Source organism: Pan troglodytes, chromosome 2 (genome assembly GCF_028858775.2).
Source record: "Pan troglodytes isolate AG18354 chromosome 2, NHGRI_mPanTro3-v2.0_pri, whole genome shotgun sequence".
In the NCBI taxonomy this organism is placed as follows: domain Eukaryota; kingdom Metazoa; phylum Chordata; class Mammalia; order Primates; family Hominidae; genus Pan; species Pan troglodytes.
In genome coordinates, this window is record NC_086015.1 from 50074495 (window position 1) to 50099595 (window position 25101).

The 25101-nt window shown below is 41.6% G+C and overlaps 1 long non-coding RNA gene across 1 annotated transcript; it reads right to left on the minus strand.

Annotated features, from left to right (window-relative positions):
* Positions 1 to 113: 113 nt before the first annotated feature.
* LOC107970630 (uncharacterized) lies at positions 114 to 24899 on the minus strand. The gene is made up of 3 exons (XR_001713294.3): positions 24829 to 24899; positions 5947 to 6026; positions 114 to 764 (listed from the first exon to the last, which is right to left on the minus strand). It is a non-coding gene; the product is annotated as an uncharacterized LOC107970630 (long non-coding RNA).
* Between the last annotated feature and the right edge of the window lie 202 nt (positions 24900 to 25101).

The window sequence follows — 25101 nt, forward strand, 5'->3', positions numbered from 1 at the left end:
AATAGGAATAAGCCCACTGCCACACTTCATTTGGTGTGAAGTGAGTTCCTTACTCAGAAGTAATGTTATGTGGGAATACCAAGATGGTGAAAAAAGTATTCTTCAAGTCCACAGATGGTATTATTATTATTTTATTTTTTATTTTTTGCAGAAGCATTGCATTCAGAAAAAGCAAATCCTTTTTGGTGGGGGGAATGGGAGGAAAGCAAATCTGTGTCCAGAGTAAGTGTCTATTCCAGTAAGAACAAAACACTGCCTCTTCCATGATGGAAACAGTCCCGTTTAGTCAGCTTACCACTAAATAAGTTGGCTGATCACTCTGAGGAATTGTCCCTATCAGAGACTCAGTGTTGATCTTTGCTGCTGGCCAACTGAATGCTCAGCAGAGGCTGCAGCCAGGTCAGCCTTGGTGAGTGTAAGTCCATGTTGCTGAGCCCATACATAACTTCAATTCCTGCCACCATGGCCACTTTGTCCATGAATCTGTTGGGAGATGACAGGAGTGTCTGGAGAAAGAAGCTAACTGACTCACAGAGTGGATCATCCAAACCACTTGATTATTAAAAATCTGCTCTACTGCGTTCACCCTTTGGTGAACATTCACGTGGGACCTTCCCCTGCATTCCCTTCTCTCTTATGGGATGTTGCTCAACTTCCTTGCTGAGAACCTTTGGGCTGAAGCATGGCTTCCAAGGACTCCTTAGGACAGTCCTTTTAAAATCAGAAGATACAGCCATATCTCAGTGAAGCTGGAGCCTGGGGTCCTGCGAGGGGAAAGGAATATGGGGAGTTAGAGGTACAGAGGATGGGGGTTAGGTGGCTGATGCCAGAAGGAGTCATGGGGGTGCCAGGCCTGGGCTTCTTTCCCTGGTCTCCTGGGCATCTGGGCATGGTGACTGAGAAAGCCCCAGGTGAGTGTAAAGCATTAGAATGGGGGCTTGAATTCAGAGGCCCAGCTGGGTCCAGCACTGTGGGCAAAGCTGGATTTGAAGAGTCTGGCATAGAAGGTATCTTCTCTGGGATGGATTCCATCCCCGGAACCCCTAAGGGAAGGGTTTTGTGGGGCAAAGGATCATGAAGGGAGTGCCATAAGCTTTTGGAGGTGTCAGCCAGACTCCAATTTGGACAGTGCCCATTACATACAGAAGATGTTGAGTCAGCAGAATTGGGCCCAGGGCACCTCTGGGACTTTGGGGCTTTTTCAGTGAGTGGTTAGGGTTCAGGAGAAAATAGATGGTTTCTGAACTCCTTGGGGAGATGCAGGCCTCCTGGGAGCAGGACCAGTGGATGTGAGTCCCTGCAGCAGCCATGGACATGCCTGCTCAGCTGTCCTTCAGGAGACCCTGCTGCAGGATGCATGGTGGAATGATGGCCTCAGCTACTTCCACCATGAACACTGAGGCCACATGCCAGTCTCCCCACACCCCCCACTACTTCTGGCTAATGACTGAACTTGGAGCCCTCCCATTCTTGCCTGGAGCAGAACTCCTCTAAGGGCAACTTTTGCCCTGGGTCTCCCCATTGGCCTCGCCAAGACTTCCTCAGAACTTTCTATGTTACGGTCTAAGGTTCAACCTCCTGGATCCTTTTTCCTTCCCCCTTCCTTTTATAGGTGCTGGATCTGCATCTCTGTCTAAAGGCTCTCCCTGCCTACTTTTGCTCCTTCTCCCGTTACTCTTTTGGGAATTTTCCCCAATAGTTCTCTTGTATCTCTAATTCCCTCTTGGGGTTCACTTTTGAAATTCCAACAGAACAGGAGCTCAGGGCCATTCTGGCTTCTCAAGCCTAACATGGGCCATCCTTTCCCCAGGAGGAAACAGGGCCTTGTGGAAAGGAGCAGAAAGGAGGTTGGCAGCATTCAGAGGGCCTGTCGTCTCCGATGGAACTCCTAGCCTATCTCTGGGCTGGGGTGGCTCTAGTGGTGGAAGATAGGAGAGTTGGTTTTGGATCTGGGCAGAAGTATGCAGGAGCTGGCTCATACCAGTTTGTGTTCTATTTTTAGGAAAGTTGCAAGCTTGAAATCAGCCAAAGTGGAAGTATTTGGACCTCAAGGCAAACACTGCAAATCAGAGCTTTTTCCTTTAGAGACCTGGTTGTTAAAATTTACTAGCACACCACTGAATGGAAGGTTATCATTTTCTTAGAATTGCTATTGGGATAAAGTTCCGAATTATTATCCTAGCTGCTATAGCTCTATCATTCAGGGTCCCAGTAGGAATCAAGTGGCTCTCTCAAAAAGGTAATTGATGACAATTCAAGGAAGAGACCATTTACAAAGGTGTGGCAGGATATAGGGAATGCAAGAAGGGATGGTAAAGTATCCCTGATCTAACAATAGTGGGAAGCTGCTACTAATCCTAGGCCTGAGCACATAGGAGAAAGAGCCATTGGAGAACCTAGTGAGACCTAAAGCCTTAGGAGAGGGCTGCTTGGCAGGGCACACAGCCGTGGGCAGAGGAACATGGTTACTTTCACCCCAGTCCAGCAGAGACGAAACCAGAAAAATACATACTCCACTTTCTTTTTCCCCCGACCCCTGAGTTCCCCTGTCCAAACTCCTGCTGGTGCCTCCACTGTCGCCAACCAGGAGAAAAGGGAACTGTGGGTGCAGAACCAAGGGCAGAGCCTCGGGTGTTCTGTCCTTATGCCACCTGCCCAGCCTAACTCGATGCCCACTGCCCTTGCCCACTGCACTGTGGGGCACACACTGTTTCCTCTGCCTGAAAACTCTCTCACGTCCCCCTTCCCCTAGTTCATTACTTCTCATCTTTGGCTTAAATGTTAACCTCCTAAACATGTAATCCTCTTTGTTGATTGTACCCTTTGGCACCCTGTTGTTTATCTGCTTATTGCAAATCTTTTTTCCCAATGGTTATTACTAATATTTTTTGAGACAGGGCCTCGCTCTGCCACCCAGGCTGGAGTGCAGAGGTGCAATTATGGCTCACTACAGCCTTGACCTCCTCCCAGGCTTGAGCAATCCTCCCACCTCAACCTCCCTAGTAGCTGGGACTAAAGGTGGATGTTACCATGCCAGGATAATTTTTTAATTTTTAGTAGAGACAAAGTCTTGCTGTGTTGCCCATCCTGGTCTCAAACTCCTGGCCTCAAGTGATCCTCCCACCTCGGCCTCCCAAAGTGCTGGGATTACATGTGTAAGCCAATGTGTCTGGCCCCTAATGATTATTTAACAATAATAATACCAGTATTCAACATTGACTGAACACATATCATGTGCCAGGCACTGCGTAATTATTTGTTAGACTCTTTTAGACTACAGTCTCCATAAGGGCAGGGATCATGTCTCTGTATTGTTCATTGGTCTGTCTCTCCAGTGCCTAGGGCAGTAGCTGGCACATACCAGGAACTCAACAAACATGTATGGAGTAAAAAAATCCCACAATGAGCCTTGCAAGTTTTTCCTAGCTCTCTTGTATCATGGGAGGTTAAATATGGCTGCAAATTCTTTACTGCTCCTCCCACTGAGAGATGAAGTCCAATTCCACTCCCTTGAAATCCCTCATTGACTTGCTTGACTGATAGAATGTGGCTGGAGTGACATTCTTGGACTTGTAGCTCATAAGAAGCCTTGCAGCTTCCACCTGGGTCTCTTGGAACATTCTCACTTGGTGCTCTGAACCACCACTTTCGAAGTGTGACACATGAAGCCACCATGCTGGGGAGGCCACATGCAGGAATGGTAGATGGTTCCAGCTGCGCCTAGCTCTCCAGCCTTCTCTGCTCAGCCCCAGGTATCCACCAGCTCAACATCACCAAGGGACCCCCACTGATGCCACTTGGAAGAGTTACCCAGGGCGGGTGCAGTGGCTCACGCCTGTAATCCCAGCACTGTGGGAGGCTGAGGTGGGTGGATCACCTGAGGTTGGGAGTTCAAGAACAGCCTGACCAACATGGAGAAACCCCGTCTCTACTAAAAATACAAGATTAGCTGGGTGTGGTGGCGCATGCCTGTAATCCCAGCTACTCGGGAGGCTGAGGCAGGAGAATTGCTTGAACCAGCAAGGTGCAGGTTGTGGTGAGCCGAGATCCCACCATTGCACTCCAGCCTGGGCAACAAGAGAAAAACCCCTGTCTCAAAAAAATAAAGAAAAAAAAAAAAAAGGAAAAAAAAATAGAGTTACCCAGCCAAGCTCTACTCAACTTTCTGGGTCACAAAATTATAAGATCTAATAAAATGGTTCTTTTAAGCCTCTACATTTTGGGGCACTTTGTTATGTAGCAATAGTCAAAACAAGTAATATTGGTTAGGGGAAAATCCCCAACCTGCTTTTCCTTCCCACCTTCACCCATCCCACACTTTCAGGCTCCCCTTAGGGACTGTTACGTGCAGGAGTCTTGCTAACTTTCCAGCAACTTAACTTTGATGTGGCTTTAAGAGAGGTGCCTGAGCTTCCATTTGCCACACTCTGGGGAATCCCCCAAATGCTAACCTGTCCACTCTACAACAAGCTCCAGCAGCTGAGCTGTTCTGGGCCACCTGCCAAATATCATATGATACTCCCTTGATGTCGGGTGACAGTAAAATTCACCGACTCCTGGGTGGAGGCCCTTTTCTTTGAAGCCTGCTCTGCTCACCCAGCCACACACAGCCCACTTACACGGCATCACCAATTAGAGTTGGGGAAATGCAGGTGGTGGCCCCGGGCTACACCAAGCTCCACTGCTGCCTTGCTCTCTGGGTCAGATCTGTCTCAAGCAGAGCAAATTACTGCTGGAATCACCAGGGCTGTGAGGAGCTTCAGAGAGTGACCAAGGTTAGCACTTAGAGGACTGAGCCCTGGGCGGTGTGCTCTAAATGTGTGTAGGGTCCTAGATGAAGCCTTTTGGATATTTCTGGTAGCACCAAAGACTAAACAGGCATTTGAGAAGCCTGAGGCATCTTTGCCTGCTCCAGGGCCTCCGGAAGAGGCCACGTAGGGATGTCCCTGGGGCATTTGCTAACTCATTCTCAGAGGAAGATCCGAGGAAAATATATTCACTCCCTTGTCTCACTCCTTTGCTGCTCAAGCACATATGGGTGGGTGGAAGGAGGGAGGCTAGCGACAGCATTCCTGGTGGAGGGAGCGAGGGTAGTAAGCACAGAGTGTGTTGTGATGCAGCAAGACAGGCTCACTAGGGCCAGACCATGTAGAGTCTCAGACATACTCCTTGGTGCTCTTCCTTCCTTCCTTCCTTCCTTCCTTCCTTCCTTCCTTCCTTCCTTCCTTCCTTCCTTCCTCCCTCCCTCCCTCCCTCCCTCCCTCCCTCGCTGTCTCTCTGCTTCTTTTCTTTTCTTTCTTTTTCTTTCTTTTCTTTGGAGTCTCACTCTGTCACCAGGCTGGAGTGCAGCAGTGCAATCTCAGCTCACTGCAACCTCCACCTCCCGGGTTCAAGCGATTCTCCTGCTTCAGCCTTCTGAGTAGCTGAGACTACAGGCACGCACCACCACGCCCAGCTAATTTTTATATTTTTAGTAGAGACGGGGTTTCACCATGTTGGCCAGGATGGTCTCAATCTCTTGACCTCTTGATCCACCCACTTGGGCCTCCCAAAGTGCTGCAATTATAGGCGTCAGCCATCCAGCCCAGCCACAGCCATCATTTCTTAGTGGGAAGTTGGTGTGGACTACACTAGGTGAGGCTTGTGGCATATATAGGTTCCCAGGCTCCACCCAGACCTGTAGAAACAGAAGCTCTTTGGATGGGGCCCAGGCCTCTGCATTTGTAACAAGTGTCTAAGCAGTCATGAAGAAGGAAGCCAGGCAGAGTAGAGGTTAATTCCATGGGTCTGCAGTTAGACCACAGGGGTTTAAACCCAGACTCTAGCATTCAGTGCCTATGCAATTTTGGCACCTCAGTTTTGTTATCTGAATTGCAGATAATTATAACACCAACTTTACTGAGTTGGTGTGAGGATTAAATACATTAATATGAGTTAGATACTTACTACATAGATGGTGGGTCCTCAATAGCTGATTTTTCCAGCAACCTGAATGATGACAGTAGTGCAATGAGGAAGCCATGTACCTGCAGTACAGAGTCAGACCTCAATACATGCTTGCTGAAGGGAGGACAGGAGCATAGCATATTCAGCCAGGCCATTGGCACAATCATGCTGTGAACATTTGTTTTCACAGCTGGGCATAGCATACCTCTAGGTGCTGGGGGTTCAAAAAGGAATACCTGTGAATATACTTGTGAGGTCACAGATATGGAAATGGATGATTAGGAGGCAGTGTGGTAAGTTCTATGTGAGGGGCAGGCTCTGAGCATACCAGCTTTGAAGAGGCAGGTTAGGCTTCCTGGAGGAGGTGATGTCAAAGGGGGATCAGAAGGACAAGTAGGAGTTATCCAGGGAGAGGGGGCTGAATGCCAGATCTAGGGGAATACTCATGCACTAGTGGATATTCTGGGCCATCAAGGGGTTCAGTGTGGGTGAGGTGCATGGTGTAAGAGGCAGGAACATCAAGGTTTGAGACTGGAAAGATAAGCAGCATTAGCTGGTTGGATTGAGATGAGTTGGGCTAAATTGGGCTCCATGCCTTCAGTTCTGGCCAGCTCATGTCACCCATAGCACATTCTTACCACAAAGGTCACCTGTGTGTCCTTGAATAACACTCCTCCCTGGATTAGTCAATTACACACTGCTTTGGTGCCCAGAGCTATGAAAGGTCACAGAGGCCCAAATTCCTGCCCCAGGGAACACATGATCACTTTCTATTAGAGGACTGTTAACTAACTTGGGGACCATATTTCAAAACTGTCACATGGAGATTTAGGGAAAACCTCCTGGAAGAAGTGGCTTGGCTAAGTTTTGAAAAGTGCATAGGGGTGAGAACAGGGAGAGAAGAGGAAAGAGGACATGCTGTGGAGGGGCCAGCAAACGAGAAACTCGGGAGGCAGAAAATCTCAGGTCTGATTCAAAGGACTCTGGCTCAAGAGGGGAAAGTGTGTGCTAAGATGGGTGGTGGGAAAGGCAGAGCAGGGAGGCAAAGGTCTTTGTGTGTTAAGCTATAGAATTTGAAATTAGTGTTGAATGCAGAAATAATGAAAGATTTTAAGCAGAGGAATAAGGTCATTGGTGGATTCACTAGGATGCTCTTGGCTGCGAGTAACAGAGCACGTGACTAAAGTGGCTTAAATAGAGGGAGGCTGATAATTTCTGTTAGGAAGGTAGTTCTAGGGCTGATGCAGCAAATTCTACCAGCCTCAGCACCTCTGTGGCATCATTCCTCATAATTACAAGGTAGCTGCTATGGCTGCAAGCATCATGGCTTTATTACAGCATGCAAAACAGGAAACAAGGATACACATATCTATACCGGTGGCTCTCATTGGGTGCAATTTTGCCATGTCTGAAAGCATTTTTGGTTATCACCACTTGGGAGCAGCTGCTGGCATCTAGTAAGTACAGGCTTGCTTTCTTTCTTCTTGATATATCTTTAGTTCCTGGAATTTTCCTTTCCATTGTTATGTTAAATGCAGTGTCTTTTTTCCCTTTCCGTTTTTCAAAGGAGAATTACTTTGATTGATCTTGTTATTATAATAGAGCAGTGATGGTGGGAAGTTGGGGAAGTGTTGTCAACTTACAATAAATGCAGTTTGTCTATAGTCAACCCAGACATTGAAATATTGTCTCTGATATTTCCACTGGAGGTTTCTGGTTTGGCCTGATTCTTTTAAAGATGCCGAGCCAACCTGATATTTTTTCTTCCTAAACAGCTTCCTTTTCCTGTTTCTTGTTTACCTTGCTATCTGCCATCAGCCTTGTTTTTTTCCAAAATCAGAATTTGTTCTCTGCTGTTAGCTGCGGGTATAAACATATCATGGACATGTGTCTGTGTGTGTGTGTATGGTTTCTTATATATTTTCATGTCAACACAATTTAGCTGACAAAATTCTAGCCTCTTTCAATAACAAAGTTGTGGTTTTCCTTCCAGCATGAAATCAACAGCTGAAAAGAACAGTATAGTAAGAATACTAAACCAATGTACCATGCTGAAAATCTGTACCAAGTGAGTTACTGAAAAATGAATATCATATGTTTAAATAATCCAAAGGTCAAAGAAGTCTCAAGGGCAATAAAAATATACATGGAATGAAATAAAAATGAAAATACAAAATATCAAACTTTGTGAGACACAGCTAAAGTATTGCTGAGAAAACAATTTATAGCACTAAATGCTTACATTAAAAAAGAGAAAATGTCTCACATAAATAATCTAAGCTCTTATCTCAAGAATCTACAAAAAGAAGAGCAAAATAAACCCAAAGTAAGTAGAAAAAAAGGAAAAAAAATAAGGAGCAAAATTAATAAAACTGAAAACATAAAAAAGAAATGACACAAAAAGATTGTTCTTTGAAAAGATCAATAAAAGTGATAAACCTTTAGAAAGACCCACCAAATAAAAAAAGAAAGACACAAATTAGCAGTATCAGGAATGAAACAGGGAGTATCACTACAGACCCTGCAGACATCAAAGGATAATAATCAAATACAGTTGACAGCTAACCCTTGTACAGGGGGGTTAGAGGTGGTAACCTCCTCTATCTCCATGCAGTTGAAAATCTGCATATAACATTTGACTCTCCCAAAACTTAACTATTAATAGCCTACTATTGACCAAAGCTTTACCATAACATAAATAGTGGATTAATACATATTTTGTATGTTATATGTATTACATGCTGTATTCTTACAATAAAGTAAGCTAGAGAAAAGAAAATATTAAGAAAATAACCTCTCTTGGTAAGTCTAGCTAGCAATTTATTAATTTTATTTTTTCAAATAACCAACTTTCTGTGTTATTGATAATTTGTATTGTTTTCTTTTGTTTTAATTTCATTTAGTTCTGCTCTGATCTTTATTTCTTTTCTTCTGCTAGCTTTGGGTTTGTTTTTTTCTTCTTTTTCTAGTTCCTTGAGGTGTGATGTTAGGTTGTTAATTTGTGATCTATTTTTTTTTTTGGATGTAGAAGTTTAATGCTATAAACTTCTCTCTTAGCACTGCTTTTGTTGTATCCCAGAGGTTTTGGTATGTTGTGTTTCCATTTTCATTCATCTCAAAAAATTTTTAAATTTTCATCATTGACCCAAGATTATTCAGGAGCAAGTTACTTAATTTCATGTATTTTTATAGTTTCCAGAGTTCTTGTTATTGATTTCTAGTTTTATTCCACTATGATCTGAGAATATACTTGATATGATTTTGATCTTTAAAAATGCATCGAGACTTGGTTTGCAGCCTCACAGATGATCTATCTTGGAGAATGTTCCATATGCTGATGAGAAGAAGGTATATTCTATAGTTTTGAGTGGAATGTTCTGTAAATGTCTATTAGGTCCATTTGGTCTAAAGTCCAATTTAAGTCCAATGTCTCTTTGTTAATTTTCTGTCTCAATGATCTATCTAATGCTATAGGTGGGATGCTGAAGTCCCTCACTATTATTGTGTTATTGTCCATCTCTTTCTTTAGATCTAGTAATATTTGTTTTATTAATCTGAGTGCTGTGGTGTTGGCTGCATATATATTTAGGATTGTTATATTCTTTTGTTGAATTGATCCCTTTATCATTATATATAATGACCCTTGGGTTTTTTTAAGGTGTGTTTTATCTGATATAACTATAGCTACTCCTGCTTCCTTTTGGTTTCTGTTTGTGTGGAATATCTTTTTCCACCCCTTTACTTTCAGTATATATGTGTCTACCAATAAGTTGAGTTTCTCATAAGCAGCATGTAGTTTGATCATGTTTCTTTAATCCATTATGTCAGTCTTTATCTTGTAAGTGGAACATTTAATCCACTTACATTCAAGGTTAATATTGATATGTGACATTTGGTTCCTGTCATATTGTTAATTGTTATCTAGTTGTTTTATCAATTCTTGGCTTTTGTTTTCCTTTGTCTGTTGTCTTTGTGGTTTGGTGGTATTCTGTCATGTTGCCATTTGATTCCTTCCTGTTCCTCCTTTGTGTAATTGTTTTATGAAACCTGTGAGTTTTTATATTCTCATGTAGTTTTATGATGGTGAATACCAACCTTTTGTTTCCATCTTTAGTACTCCTTTGAGCATTTCTTGTACAAAAGAAGAGAGGAGATCCAAATAAACATACTCAGAAATGAAAATGAGACATTGCAACTGATACCACAGAAATACAAAAGATCATTAGAGACTATTATGAACAACTATATAGTCATAAACTAGAAACCTAGAGGAAATGGATAAATTCCTGGAAATATACAGCCTACTGATATTAAACAAGGAAGAAATAGAAATTCTGAACATACAAATAACAAGTAATGAGAATGCATCGATAATAAAAAAATTGCCAGATTTTTTATTCCAAAAAATCCCAGGCCCAGGTGGCTTTTTTTTAAGTTTCAAAAAAAGGCCAGCACCAGATGGATTCACAGATGAAGTCTGCCAAATGTAAAAAGAAGAGCTGTACCAATCTTCCTGATACTGTTCCAAAAAATTTAGGAGGGAATTCACCCTGACTCATTCCACAAAGCCAGTATCACCCTGATACTAAAGACAAGGATAGAAGAAGAAAAGAAAACTACAGAGCAACATTCCCCATGAACATAGATACAAAAATCCTCAACAAAATACTAGCAAATAGAATCCAAGAGCATATCCAAAAGATAATACAGCATGATCAACTGGGTTTTATTCCAAGGAGACAAGGATGGTTCAACATATGCAAATCAATACATGTGATTCACCACATAAACAGAACTAGGGACATAAGCCATATATATGATCATCTCAATAGATATAGAAAAACCATCTGATAAAATTCAGCATCCCCTCATGATGAAAACACTCAACAAACTAGGCACAGAAGGAACATACCATAAAATAATAAAGCCCCATATATGACAAACCCATAGCCAACCTCATACTGAACGGTGGAAAGTTGAAAGCATTCCCTCTGAGAACTGGAACAAGACAAGAATGTGCACATTTACCACTCCTATTTAACATAATACTGGAAGTCCTAGCCAGAGGAATGAGGCAAGAGAAACAAATTTTAAAAATCCACATTGGAAAAGAGGTAGTAAAATTATTTCTGCTTGCTGAGGTTATGATCTTATATCTAGAAAATACTAAATCCTTTAGATTTAATAAATGAATTCAGTAAAGTTTCAGGATACAAAATCAACGGACAAAAATCGGTAGCATTTCTATAAACCAATAATGATCAAGCTGAGAACCAAATCAAGACAGCAATCCCATTTACAATAACTAAAATTAAAAAAAACAACAACAACAAACCACCTTAGGCTGGGTATGGTGGCTCATGCCTGTAATCCCAGCATCTTGGGAGGCTGAGGTGGGCAGATCGCTTGAGCCCAGCAGTTCGAAACCAGCCTGGGCAACATGATGAAATCCTGTTTCTACAAAAAATACAAAAAATTAGCTGGGCATGGTGGTGCACACCTAGAGTCCCAGTTACTTGGGAGGCTGAGGTGGGAGGATTGCTTGAGTCTGGGAGGCAGAGATTGTACCAATGTACTCCAGCTTGGGTGGCTGAGAGGGACCTTGTCTCAGTGAAAATAAAACAAATAAAAACAAAACAAAAAATCCTGGAAATAAATTTAACCAAGGAGGTGAAAGAGCTCTACAAGAAAAGCAGCAAAACAATGATGAAAGAAATTATAGATGACCCAAATAAAAGGACAAATATCTCATGTTCATGGATCAGAAGAATTAATATTGTCAAAATGACCATACTGCCCACAGAAATCTACAGATTCAATGCAATTCCTATCATTAGAAAAATGATGTTGATAATTTATTGGATTAGAAACAAATTCTAAAATTTGTATGCAACCAAAAAAGAGCCTGAATAACTAAAGTATTCCTAAGCAAAATGAACAAAGCTGGAGGCATCACATTACCTGAGTTCAAATTATACTACAAGGCTATAGAAACCAAAACAGCATGGTACTAGTATAAAGGTAGACATATAGATCAGTATAACAGAATAGAGAACCCAGAAATAAAACTACATATTTAGAGACAATTGATCTTTGACAGAGCTGACAAAAACACACACTGGGGAAAAGATACCCTGTTCAATAAATGGTGCTGGAAAAATTGAATTGCGATATGCAGAAGAATGAAATTGGACCCATATCTCTCACCACATAAAAAAATCAACTCAAGATAGATTCAAGATTTAAATATAAGACTCAAAACTATAAAAATACTAGAAGGAAACCTAGGAAAAATGAGACATTGGTCTAGGCAAAGAATTAATGACTAAGATCTCAAAAGTACATGTGACGAAGACAAAAATAGACAAGCGGGACTTAGTTAAACTCTTCTGCACACCAAAAGAAATAAATAACAGATGCTGGGTGCAGTGGTTCACATCTATAATCCCAGCACTTTGGGAGGCTGAGGCGGGCAGATCACTTGAGGCCTGGAGTTCGAGACCAGCTTGGCCAACATGGCAAAATCCCATCTCTACTAAAATATTAGCTGGGCATGGTGGCACACACCTGTAATCCCAGCTACTTGGGAGGCTGAGGCATGAGAATTGCTTGAAGCCTGAGAGCCGGAGGTTGCAGTGAGCTGAGATCATGCCACTGCACTTCATCCTGAGAGACAGAGTGAGATTCTTAAACAAAAAACAAAAACAACAGAAATAAACAACAGAGTGGACAGAGAGCCTGCAGAATGGGAGAAAATATTTGCGACTTATGCATCTGACAGGGGACTAATATCCAGAATTTACAAGGAATTCAAACAACTCAACAACAACAACAAAATACAAATAACCCCATTAAAAAGTGGGCAAAGGACATGAATAGACATTTTAAAAGAAGACATACAAATGACCAAAAAGCATATGAAAAAATGCTCATTATTACAAATCATCGGAGAAACGCAGATGAAAACCAGAACATGATACCATCTTACACCAATCAGAATGGCTATTAAAAAAAAAAACCCAACAGATACTGGTGAAGATGTGAAGAAAAGGGAACTCTTATACATTGTTGGTGGGAATGTAAATTAGTACAACCTCTTTGGAAAATAATATGGAGATTTCTTAAAGAACTAAAAGTAGAACTACCATTGAATCCAGCAACCCCACTACTGGGTATCTACCCAAAGGAAAAGAAAATCGTTATATCAGAGATACCTTGCACATGCATGTTTATCACAGCACAATTTACAATATATATGCAATGGAATTATTATTCAGCCGTAAAGCAGCAACACGAATGGAACTGAAGGCCATCTTTTTTTTTTTTTTGAGACAGGGTCTCTTTTCTGTTGCCCAGGCTAGAGTGCAATGGCACAGTCATGACTCATTGCAGCCTCAACCCCCAAGGCTCAAGTGATAGAGGTCATTATCTTAAGTAAAACAACTCAGAAACAGAAAGGCAAATACTGCACGTTCTCCTTTATAAGTGGGAGCTAAATAATGTATACACATGGACATAGAATGTGGAGTAATACACACTGGAGACTCAGAAGAACGGGAGGTAGTGGTGGGGGGTGAAGGATGAGAAATTATTTAATGGGTACAATGTACATTATTTGGGTGATAGATACACTAGAAGCCAAGACATCATCATTATGTAATATATCCATGTAACAATGCAATTGTACCACTTAAATTTATATTTTTAAAAAAATCATAAGGAAGAAAAATATATTTACTATGCATTATGTGGAAGTAGGTCATCGTAAAGGCTTTCATCCTCATTGTCTTCACACTGAGTAGGCTAAAGGAGGAAGAGGAAGAGGAGGGGTTGGTCTTACTGTTTCAGGGGTGGGAAAGGTAGAGGAAATTTTGGATTTAAGTGGACCTTCCCAGTTTAAACCCATGTTGTTCAAGAATCAACTGTACTGTGAACAACTCTACACACATAAAACTTGTCAACTTAGATGAGATAAACCCACTCTTCAAAAAGCACAGACTACTATAACTCATCTATGAAACAGATAATTTGAATAGCCCTGTAACTACTAAGGACATTGAATTCATAATTAAAATATCCCAAGAAAAAAATTTCCAGGCCCAGAGAGTTTGACTGGAAACTATTTCAAATATTTAAAGAATAATTAGCACTTTGAAAAGGAATGAAATGGGAAGAATCACTCTACCCAATTTTAAGACTTATTTCGTAGCTATAGTAATATGTGATATTGGCAGAGGGACAGACACAAAGATTAATGGAAGAGAATTTAAAAAACCCAGAAGTAGCCCCACACAAGTATGGCCCACTGGTTTTTGACAGTGGTGCCAAAGCAAGTCAATGAGGGAAGGATAGTCTTTTCAACAAATGGTGCTAGAGCAACTAGATGCTCATAGACCAAAAAAAAAAAAAAAACAACAACAAAAATCAAAACCAAGAAACCTCAATCTAAATCTTTGACCTTATACACAAATTAACTCAAATTGGATCATTGATATAAATGTAATGGATAAACTATAAAACTTTAAGAAGAAAACAGAAGAGAAAATCTTTGAGACCTAAATCTTGGTGAAGAGTTCTTGGACATAACACCAAAAATATAATACATAAAAGAAAGAATAGATAAACTATTAAAATGAAAAGCATTTGCCCTGCAAAAGGCCCTGTTAAGACCATCTCCAGAATGGGAGAAAATATTTTCCAACCACATATCAGACAAATAGCTCATGTCTAAAATATATATAGAATCCTCAAAATTCAACATTTAAAAAGAAAACAAAACAAACAAACAAAAAACAACCAATTCAATTAAAAAATAGGAAATGAAGAGACATTTCATGGAAGAGGATTTTTCAAATGGCAAATGAGCACATGAAAATATATTCAATGTCACTAGCTACAAGGGAAAGGCAAATTAAGACCATGATAAGATATTATCACATATGTATCATAATATTTAAAACAGTAAAAATAGTGGCAATACCAAATTCTGACAAGGATGTGGAAAAATCTAGATATCTCATACTTTGCTATCTAGTTTGGGGAATGTAACATGGCATAGCCACTCTGAAAATAGTATAGCAGCCTCTTAAAAACCAAGCACGCACCATATGTGTTAGTCAGGGTTCTCCAGGAAAAAGAGCCAACAGGATAGATAGTGCTGGCCTGGGCCACCAAGATTTTTTAACAGTCACCTTCCAACCCTGCCCCAAGTGATTCCATGAGCAGCTAAGATTAAGAACCACTGCCCAGGGGAGACTTGGATTTTGTATGCAAAACAATTACTCCATGTGGTCCTACAATTTAGGCAAATTTGAAAGATACCCTTGTCTCTACCATCTGACATACCACCCACACTCAGCACTTGGCCAGCTCTGGGAACCCCTTGTATTCTTCTGGCTTTGAGAGAAATTGTTGAATGTAAGGTATGAGTCCTGCTGAAATCTGGGCCGTTCCTACTTCTTGGCTGAATATTTTGTCTGAGCTGGCCCCACATTGGCTCAAGTAAAGTCTTCAAAATTATTAATATATTTTGTGCCTCAGCTTCCTCAGCTGTAAAATGAGAAAGACACTCATCTTGCAGAGTTGAGTGCTTTAGATGTGATGTTGGTTAATGATTGCCATTTTGTAGAAGCTTAACAAATGGTAGCCATTATTTTGAAAAAAAAAAATAGGATATCATTGAAATCAGCAGCAGCAAAGTTAAAAGACAGAATTGTGGCTCCTGTTTAGTTCACATATTTCCCTGGGAAGGAGGAAAGTTTCTATGCTGGGGCATAGAAAACAAGGGGCTATACCTCAATGGTCCCAAACTGTCCTTATCAGGTTGGCCTTCTTGTTAGTTTCACTTTCAAGATGCTAGAGAAATTTGCTGTGGGCCACTGCCCTCTATTGAAGTAATATTGTCACTTCTGAGGAAAGAATACTTGGACTTGCCATAGGAGAAGTCAAGGATTGCACTTGAATTTCATCTCACTGCGGAAAAGCTGACCCTGTGTGAGCACTGAGAGAGAAAAGAAACTTTTTATGTGAGGAATACAAACCCCTTTAATATATCCAGCCCAGAAAGGCTTTGGAGTAAAAAGCTATTCACATCTCAGTCCCTGCTTGAGCTAAGTAATTACCTCTTGAAGCCACTTGCTGTGGGCTCTGGACTAACTGATGCCACGTGGCTATAAAATGCCATATACCATAATCATGGATGCCACAACTCATATCCTCTAGCTCAGGGGTCCTCAACCTCTGGGACGCAGACCAGTTAGGAACCAGGCTGCACAGCAGGAGGTAAGCAGAGGGCAGGCAAGTGAGCAAAACTTTATCTGCTGCTACCCATTGCTAGTATTACCACCGGAGGTCCTCCTCCTGTCAGATCAGCAGCAGTATTAGATTCTCATAGGAGTGCAAACCCTATTGTGAACTGTGCATGCGAGGGACCTAGGTTGCATGCTCCTTATGAAAATCTAATGCCTAATGATCTGCCACTGTCTCCCATCACCTCCAGATGGGACCATCTAGTTGCAGGAAAACAAGCTCAGGGCTCTTACTGATTCTACATTATGGTGAGTCATGTATTTCATTATATATTACAATGTAACAATAATAGAAATAAAGTGCACAATAAATGTAATGCACTTGCTTCATCCCCAAACCATCTCCCCTACTCCTCCCAGGTCTGTGGAAAAATTGTCTTCCATGAAACTCGTCCCTGGTGCCAAAAAGTTTGGGGACCACTGCTGTAGCTCAACAACATAAAGCCAATCACTAATCAATGTTATTTCTGCAAACCAATGAGAATTCCTGTCAAATAGCTTTGTATCAGTCCACTCCTTACTCACTTTTTGTCTTTAAAAACCTGCCTGAATGGATGCAGCTGGAGACAATTATTCTAAGTGAATTAACACAGGAACAGAATACCAAATACCGCACGTTCTCACTTATAAGTGAGAGCTAAACATTAGGCACACAGGGACATAAAGCTGGGAACAACAGACACTGGGGACTATTAGAGTGGGGAGAGAAGGAAAGGGGCAAAGATTGAAAAACCACCTGTTGGGTACCATGGTCGCTACCTGGCTGATGGGATCATTTGTACCCCAAACTTCAGCATCATGCAATATAGCCATGTAACAAACATGCACATGTAACCCCCTGAATCTAAAATAAAAGTTGAAATTATTTTTTAAAAAGCCTGCTCGCAACAAAGGCTGGATGCAGCACTCCCCAAAGCGACTCGGAAGTGTGTCCTGAGCAGCTGGCCTCATGTTGGCTCAAGTAAAGTCTTCAAAATTATGAATATATTTTGTGCCTCATCTTCTTCCTTTGGGGTCAGCATTTTTGGTGCCATGAGAAGGATTCAGAATAACCCCCTTGGCTCTACCATCTGACTTACCTCCCAGACTCAGCGCCTGGCCAGCTCTGGGAACCTCTTGTATTCTGACTTTGAGAGAAATTGTTGAATGTAAGGTATGAGTCCTGCTGAGATCTGGGCCTTTTCCATTTTTTGGTTGAAGGTCTAGATTTTGCCTGAGCTATGTTTTCTGATCCTCCCTTACTAGAATGGGAGTTTTCCATCTGTGCCTAATGGGCAGGAGATTTGGGTTCCAGAAAAGAAAAAGGGTAGGGGGAACAGCGTTTTTTCACCTCTGCCTTGGGGAAGGGAGGTCTGGGTCCAGGCATTGGCAATTTGACATTGGTGGTTTTGCTTTACATAGCACGCTTTAAAAATTGCAGCTGCTTCCTATTGTTTGAAATTCAGACTTGGATGTTTCATCTGTGACCAATTCCTATTAGTTCTAAACTGAAAAGTGCATGAGAGTGAGTTCTCTTGCTATGGAGAAAGGGCAGTTGCTCACTTTGACCAATTGGACTGCTCTAGGTGACTGGAGACTTTGCAGAGTTTGCAGAGTCTCTGCAGACTTTGCAGAGGTGTCAAGGCTGTTGTCTAGGATATAAAGGACGCTCGTAGGGTATTCCTCACCACAAGAACATTTTTTAGGGACTCGATCATCTGCATGGGCATAAAATACGGGACTGATCGCTCATACCTTTAGCACTCTGGTGCCACCTGGTGGTTAGAGGCATTCTGAGACAACGTAAGAGAGCAACTCATGACTTTTGGGTGACACCTAGAGGAGCAGTGCTCGTAAGCACCACACTTCCACCCAAACACATCCTTGGCCTTGGTCATTTTTGAGAAGTTCCTAAGTTACGGGAAATCAAGCTTGAAAATCTGAGCGCTCTTTAAAGGGACAACCATTGTTAGAAACACCATCTGGTTTTATGTACAACACTTATGAGACATCCTCTTGTAAATATCTAGGAAAACGGACCCATATAGCCCAGGATGATCATCAACAATGGCCAAAATGTGGGTCTTTTGAAATGCCCGAAATGATTCATTTGTGTGCACAATAGAGAAAAAAGCTGGTTTTAGAACATGAAATAGGATAATTACTTCCAATGGCACCTAGAGTTTTTTTAAGATAAATTCTGAGAAAATTGCCTCAATCCAAGAGATAAACAAAAAGATCCTAAATCTATTTCTGAATTTAAAAAGACTTTGAAGTCCTCCTCCCTTCCACTTCCAGCTGTTTCTCCTCATCCTACCCCTGCACCTTTATATCCTCTCTTATCTCAAGTCCCCTGTCCTGCCCTTCCTTCCCTCCCACTACCACCTTAGGAAATTCCCTAGAACTTGAACCCCCTCCCTGAAACCCCATTTTGGCAGCCCCTTTTCAGGTAAAACCACAGCAAGAGGTGAGACCACTATTATGTATACCCCTTGGACAAAAACTGAACTGAAGAATATTACAAAAGACTTCCCTGACCTGCTCCAAGATCCCATAGGGTTTGCAGAACAATCTGCTTTAATTGTCCAGACTTATAAGCCCAGATACTCTGACCTTTATCAATTAGTTCACATGCTGGTATGAGAAGGCAGGGCCACTGAATGGCGAAAAAGGCAATCTGGAAAAATCCCTCAGAGGATTTGGAAAAACAAACAGAAGCTGACCATGAGAAGATCCACACTTTAGCCAGGTCTCTCTGTGATGCCATTTCCTGGGTCTTTCCTCAAATGTAGAGTGGAAGATAATTCAACAATATACTCAAAGGCCAGATGAATTTGTGCTTAATTATTTTGAACAGTTAAAAAAAAAACCTTTTAACAATATTCTGGAATGGAATGCCTGATGCTAGCCTCCAAGATCACCTATGATCTTGCCACTGCACTCTGGCCTGGGCAACAGAACAAGTCCTTGTCTCAAAAAAAAAAAAAAAAAAAAAAAAAAAAAAAAAAAAGCCAACAAGTCTCCGACCTCTTGGAAGCAGTCCCCAACTGAAATCTCATAAAAATATAAAAATTCCTGGTCATGCCAAATTAGATACTCCAGAGAGCAAAGGCAATCATTTCACTGACAATGCCGCTAAGAATGCAGTCCTGAAGGTTATATCAGACAATAGATACCTTGAAATGTCCTTACAGACTTATTACCCATTTAAAACTTTGGCCAGGTGTGGTGGCTCACGTCTGTAATCCCAGCTACTTGGGAGGCTGAGGCATGAGAATCTTTTGAACTAGGGAGGCGGAGGTTGCAGTGAGCTGAGATTGTGCCACTGCACTCCAGCCTGAGTGACAAAGCGAGACCCTGTCTCAAAAACAAAAACAACAAAAAACCCCAGCCCCCCTGCCAAACAAACAAACAAACAAGAACTTTATTAGAAGCAGCACAAACAGGAGCTCTCAAGAAGGAAATCGACCTCAGGAAAGATAAAGGAACCAAGTTTTCCCCAGAAACAGGCTTACGATGTGGACTTAATGATAGACCAATCTTTCCCTTAGGGCTTCAACTACCCTTTAAATGATGTGTTTATGAGCTGACTCATTGGAATCCAGATGAAACGACAGCTTGGGGAAAGCAATATTATTGGAAACCATCCCCTCTTGTTTATTCTTGCTGATGGTTTGTCCCAAACATAATCCTGGAAAACTCCTTCATAGGTTACAGGGACATTTTCCTTTACCTTTAGGACCCTTTGATATATGGCAATTGGACTTTATCCAGCTGCCCCTGTCTCAGGGTTATAGATATGTTCTGGTGCTAATTTGTGTGTTTTCTCATTGGGATGAAACCTGCCCATGCCAATGAGCCATGGTCCAAGTAGTAAGAAAATTGTTATTAGAAAAGATAATTCCTTCATGGGGAGTTTCAGCTGAGCTCCAGAACGGCCAAGAAACACATTTTACTGGTCAAGTAATTCAATCCATTTGCAACATTTGGCCTATATTCCAATTGTGCTTTTAACCCCCAATCCTCTGGACTGGTGAAACACACCAACGGTATAATAAAAACTCAATTGGCCAAACTAATTGAAGTTTTTAACCTCTCCTGGCCAAAGGCTGTCTCATTAGTTCTGCTCAACCTGTGATCCACATCATTTGGAAAACACCAGCTCTCTCTCTTCAAAATAATAACAGGAAGGCCCACGTGACTAGATGAAGGAACTTATGAACTTGCATTTCTTAAAGGTGATATCCTCCATTACTGCCACGGTCTCAGAATACTTCTTATTAAGAACTCAAAATTAATCAAGAGTTCCTTCTGCAGAGAGCTCTGGGGAGATGAAATCATCAAAAATCATGGCCTGTAACTGGAGATTTTTTTTTTCTTTTTTAAGGTCTCTGATGTCTAATATTTGACAGACCAGTGAAGTAGTTTTGGCATTCCAAGCATTTTTGCCCTTTGTGAATTTCCCACTAGAGTGATTTGCAACTATTCCTTTTCTTTTTTTCTTTTCTTTTTTTTTAAATCTTATTCTAGATTTGGGGATACACATGCAGCTTTGTTATAAGGGCATATTGTGTGATGCCGAGGTTGGGGTGTGATTGAACCCGTCATTCAGGTAGTGAGCATAGTACCCAATAGTTAGTTTTTCAGCCCTTGCCTCCCTGCCTTCCTTTCCCTTCTCATAGTTCCCTGTGTCTCTTGTTTCCGTCTTTATGTTCGTGTGTACCCAATGTTTAGCTCCCACTTACAAGTGAGAATATGTGGAGATTTTGATTACTGGAAAGGATGTCAAATAAAAGATTCCTTCTCACCCGGTGGGAAGGGACCATATCAGGTACTATTGGCCAATCCCTGTGCCACTAAACTTAAAGGCATTGATGCATAAATTCATATTTCTTATTTTAAAAAGACAACCCTACCTGAGGGGATGTCTTTCATCATGGGAGATCTTAGTGGAATTGACTTGCAGTCTTCCTGACCAGAATGGAAAGTAGCTGACATTTGTGGTCACCTGTTTTCACCCAAGATACCAGACCAAGCCTGTATAACTTGTTCTTCATGATTCTAATGCCTACCACACCTGAAATATTTGCTCTTCTTTTTCTATTGACTGGAATACTTATGGCTTTAGGCCTCCATACTGTGAGTATCCTCTCTTGGATAAAATTGTTTTGGTAAAATCATCATATATATATTTATATGTGCATATATACGTGCATACACACACACACACACACACACACATATATTCTCTTAGGATATATGTAAACAAATGCCTATAATCAGGCTCCTTTTTTTTTTTTCCTTTTTTTAGAGATGGGGTTTTGCTCTGTTGCCCATGCTGGAATGTAGTAACATGATCATAACTCACTGCGGCCTCCAACTCCTGGGCTCAAGCAATCCTCCCGACTCAGCTTCCCGAGTAGCTGGGGCAACAGAAGTGCACCACCACACCCAGCTAATTAAAAAAAAAATTGTAGAGAAGGGTCTTGCTATGTTGACCACACTGGTCTCAAACTCCTGGCCTTAAGTAATTCTCCCACCTCGGCCTCTCAAAGTGCTGGGATTACAGGCATTAGCCACTGCACCTGGCCTAGGTTTCTGTTTTTGCCGTCCCTGATAAATTTGACTATAGCATGGAGGGATAATTCTCTGATCAGAATCCCACACACCATAGCCACTGCTGGAAATCTGAAGAGATGCTGGGTTTGCTACCCTAAACCAAAAACTACTTTTGACCACAATGACCCACTGGTACATTCTGCCCTAAATTTCACCAGTGTTCATGATAGCACTTGTAACACAACTCAGGGCCACATAAAACCAAACCTGTTAATCAGGTCTGCCTGACTCATCCTAACCTGTTTGTCCTATGTTTCAATGTAACTCATCAGAATTCTTTTGTCAAAAATCACTGCTGCGTTACTCACTAATGACAGTACTAAAATCCATGATGTTGTTAGAAAATCCAAAGAAAACAGCCCCTCCAGCTATCAGGATCCTGTCTTCTTGCTCTAACATTTCTGACCCATTGATCCAGTAATGCCTCAAAACTGATGTTCTCAAATTATAGTGTACTTATCTGTGCTCCACCAGGATTTATTATAGTCTGTGGAGAAAATCACCAGCCATGGTCCTGTAAGTGTCTAAGAGCATGGAATGTTGAAGGGCAATATGTCTTAGGATATTTCGTTACCCTTCTCTCTATATACAGCTCTGAACAAACTCAGCACTGGACTAGTTCCCTCAAACTTTTCTCTAGGCATGACTGCAGATCTACCTTAGATGGAGATTCTATTTAGATAAAATGTGCTAATTATCTGGCTGGCCATCAAGAAGATAGCTCCATGCATTTTTTTTTCTTTGAGAATACTTTTGCCTTTGTTGGATGTAACTTCCCATGAACACATGATCTAAAATCCTTCTAAAACCCTAGGAAACATTGCTGATGAAACTGCTGTCTCCATCACAGCTCAACAAAAAGCTACAGATTTACTGACTAAGGTTGTGCTAGACAATCACATTGCTTTAGATTCTATATTAGCTGAGCAAGGAGGTGGATATGTGGTGGCAAATACCTCTTGTTGTGTATACGTAAGTATTTCCCATGAAGTAGAAACTCACCTAGGAAAAATCAGGGAAGAAGCTGCTTGGCTACAGGTCTCTAAAGAAAAACTGGGATTTAATTTTCTTCATGGGGTTTTTAGTTGACTCTTAACAGACTAGATTCCTTTTTCATTCTGGCATAAAAATTCTGTTTTTGATTATAATCCTATGTGCATTATATATTTCTATTATTCCAATTAATGCTAGATATCTTTCACTGTTTTATTTCTTCTGAGAAAATGAAAATCATGGTATTCCAGAGACTGGCGATGACGGAGCAAGCAACAGCAGCTATGTCAGTCAATACTTTGAGGACTCACTTTTGCCATTCTGTATTGTCATCCTGATTCAGCTTTTTGGTGCTCTTAAAATTCCTCACTGAGATGTCTCCACTCCCCCATGTGGGACAGGGCTACCCAGGAATGAGCCTTCCTGGTGACAGGGGACAAGCTGGCACTCAGAATTGTATCATCAGTGCTTTTGAGGAGAAAAAGTTGTGATCAAAAGGAAGGAAATGAGAGCAAAAGGAAACTTTTAATCATCGGAATGTGAGCCCTTTTAAATTATCAGTCCCAGAAAAGCATTGGAATGAAAAGCCATCACATCTCATGCCTCCCTTGAGCTAAGTAATTACCTCTTGAAGCCACTTGCTATGTGGACTCTAGACTAACTGATGCCAAGTAGCTATAAAATGCCATGCACTGGATGCCATAACTCATATCCTCCAGCTCAACAATGTAAAGCCAATCCCTAATCAACGTAATTTCTGTAAACCAATGAGAATTCCTGCCAACTTTTTATCAGCTCACTCCTTGCTTTCTTTTTGTCTTTAAAAATCCACTTGTACAGATGTAGCTGGAGGCCATTATCCTAGGCGAATTAATGCAGGAAAAGAAAACCAAATACTGAATGTACACGCTTATAAGCAAGAGCTAAACACTGGGCACACAAAGACATAAAGACGGAAACCGTAGACACTGGGGGCTACTAGAGGGTGGAAGAAAGGAGTGGGGTAAGAATTGAACAACTATCTTATTGGGTACTATGCTCACTACCTGGATGATGGCATCAGTCATACCCCAAACCTCAGCATCATGCAATATACCCATGTAACAAATGTGCATATGTACCTCCCGAATCTAAAATAAAAGTTGAATTTTTTTTTTAAAGCCCGAATGCAACAAAAGCTGGATGGAGTACTCCCCAAGGCAACTTGGAAGGGTGTCCTGGGCAGCTGGCCTCACATTGGCTCAAGTAAAGTCTTTAAAATTACATTTTGTGCTCAGCTTCTTCATTTTAGGTGGACAGCACTTGCAGAAAACCTTGCCCCTCTTAAGGAGTTCCTGTAATCATGATAGCTAATACATGGAGCAGCCTATGTCTGCTCTAAGCATTTGACATATATTATTTTGAAAAAAAAAAAAAAAGGTTCCATCACCGCAAACACAACTCATCACACTGCGAACACAAGAGGCAGGTACTAATGTGATCTACATCTATACAGATTAGGGAACTGAGGCACAAGAAGGCAAGTAACTTGGCCAAAGTCATGCAGCCAGGGAGCATCAAAGCTGGCTTCAGTCTTTATTCCTAACCAGCCTTTTGAATTCCTCTGATGCTTTCGATCTTATCATGACAATTGTTCTGCAGCCTGTATTGTGGTCCAAGCATTTTTTTCTCCATTTTAAACACTTTGAGTTTGCACTCCATCCTGTCTGCCCCTCCCCTTCACAGCAAATTTCTTGAAAGAATAGGCCACGTTCACTCTCCTTCCAGCAGCAAGCCTGCCATCAGTTTTTACTCCCAAGGTCAAGAGTCTGGCCTTGGCCTGGCTCACTGATCTGCCTGTGTACTGTTCCCCAGTACTCCCACTCACTTCCATGTCTCAACAATCATGCATAATGCCGGCACCCCCAACCCCATACATTCAGTCCAAACCTCCCTCTTGAGCTACAGATCTACAGTGGTCAACCTTGGTGTAGGGCCTCCTTACTTGGTGTAGTCCTTGGTGTGACAGCAGCATCTGGGAGCTTGTTAGAAATGCAGTTCTGGGCCCAACCCAGACATGCTGAATCAGACTCTGCATTTTAGTAGGACACTCCCCTGACCCAGCAGATTCTTGGGCACAACAGAGTCTGAGCAGTGTGATGTCTTGTGACATAGCAGTTACTGTAATGCTCTCCCATGCCTCTACCTGCTGGTGCACCCATGCCTTAGGTGCTAAGAGTCCTGGCTGCTAACTTCTCATACCTGCACCCTTCTCTGG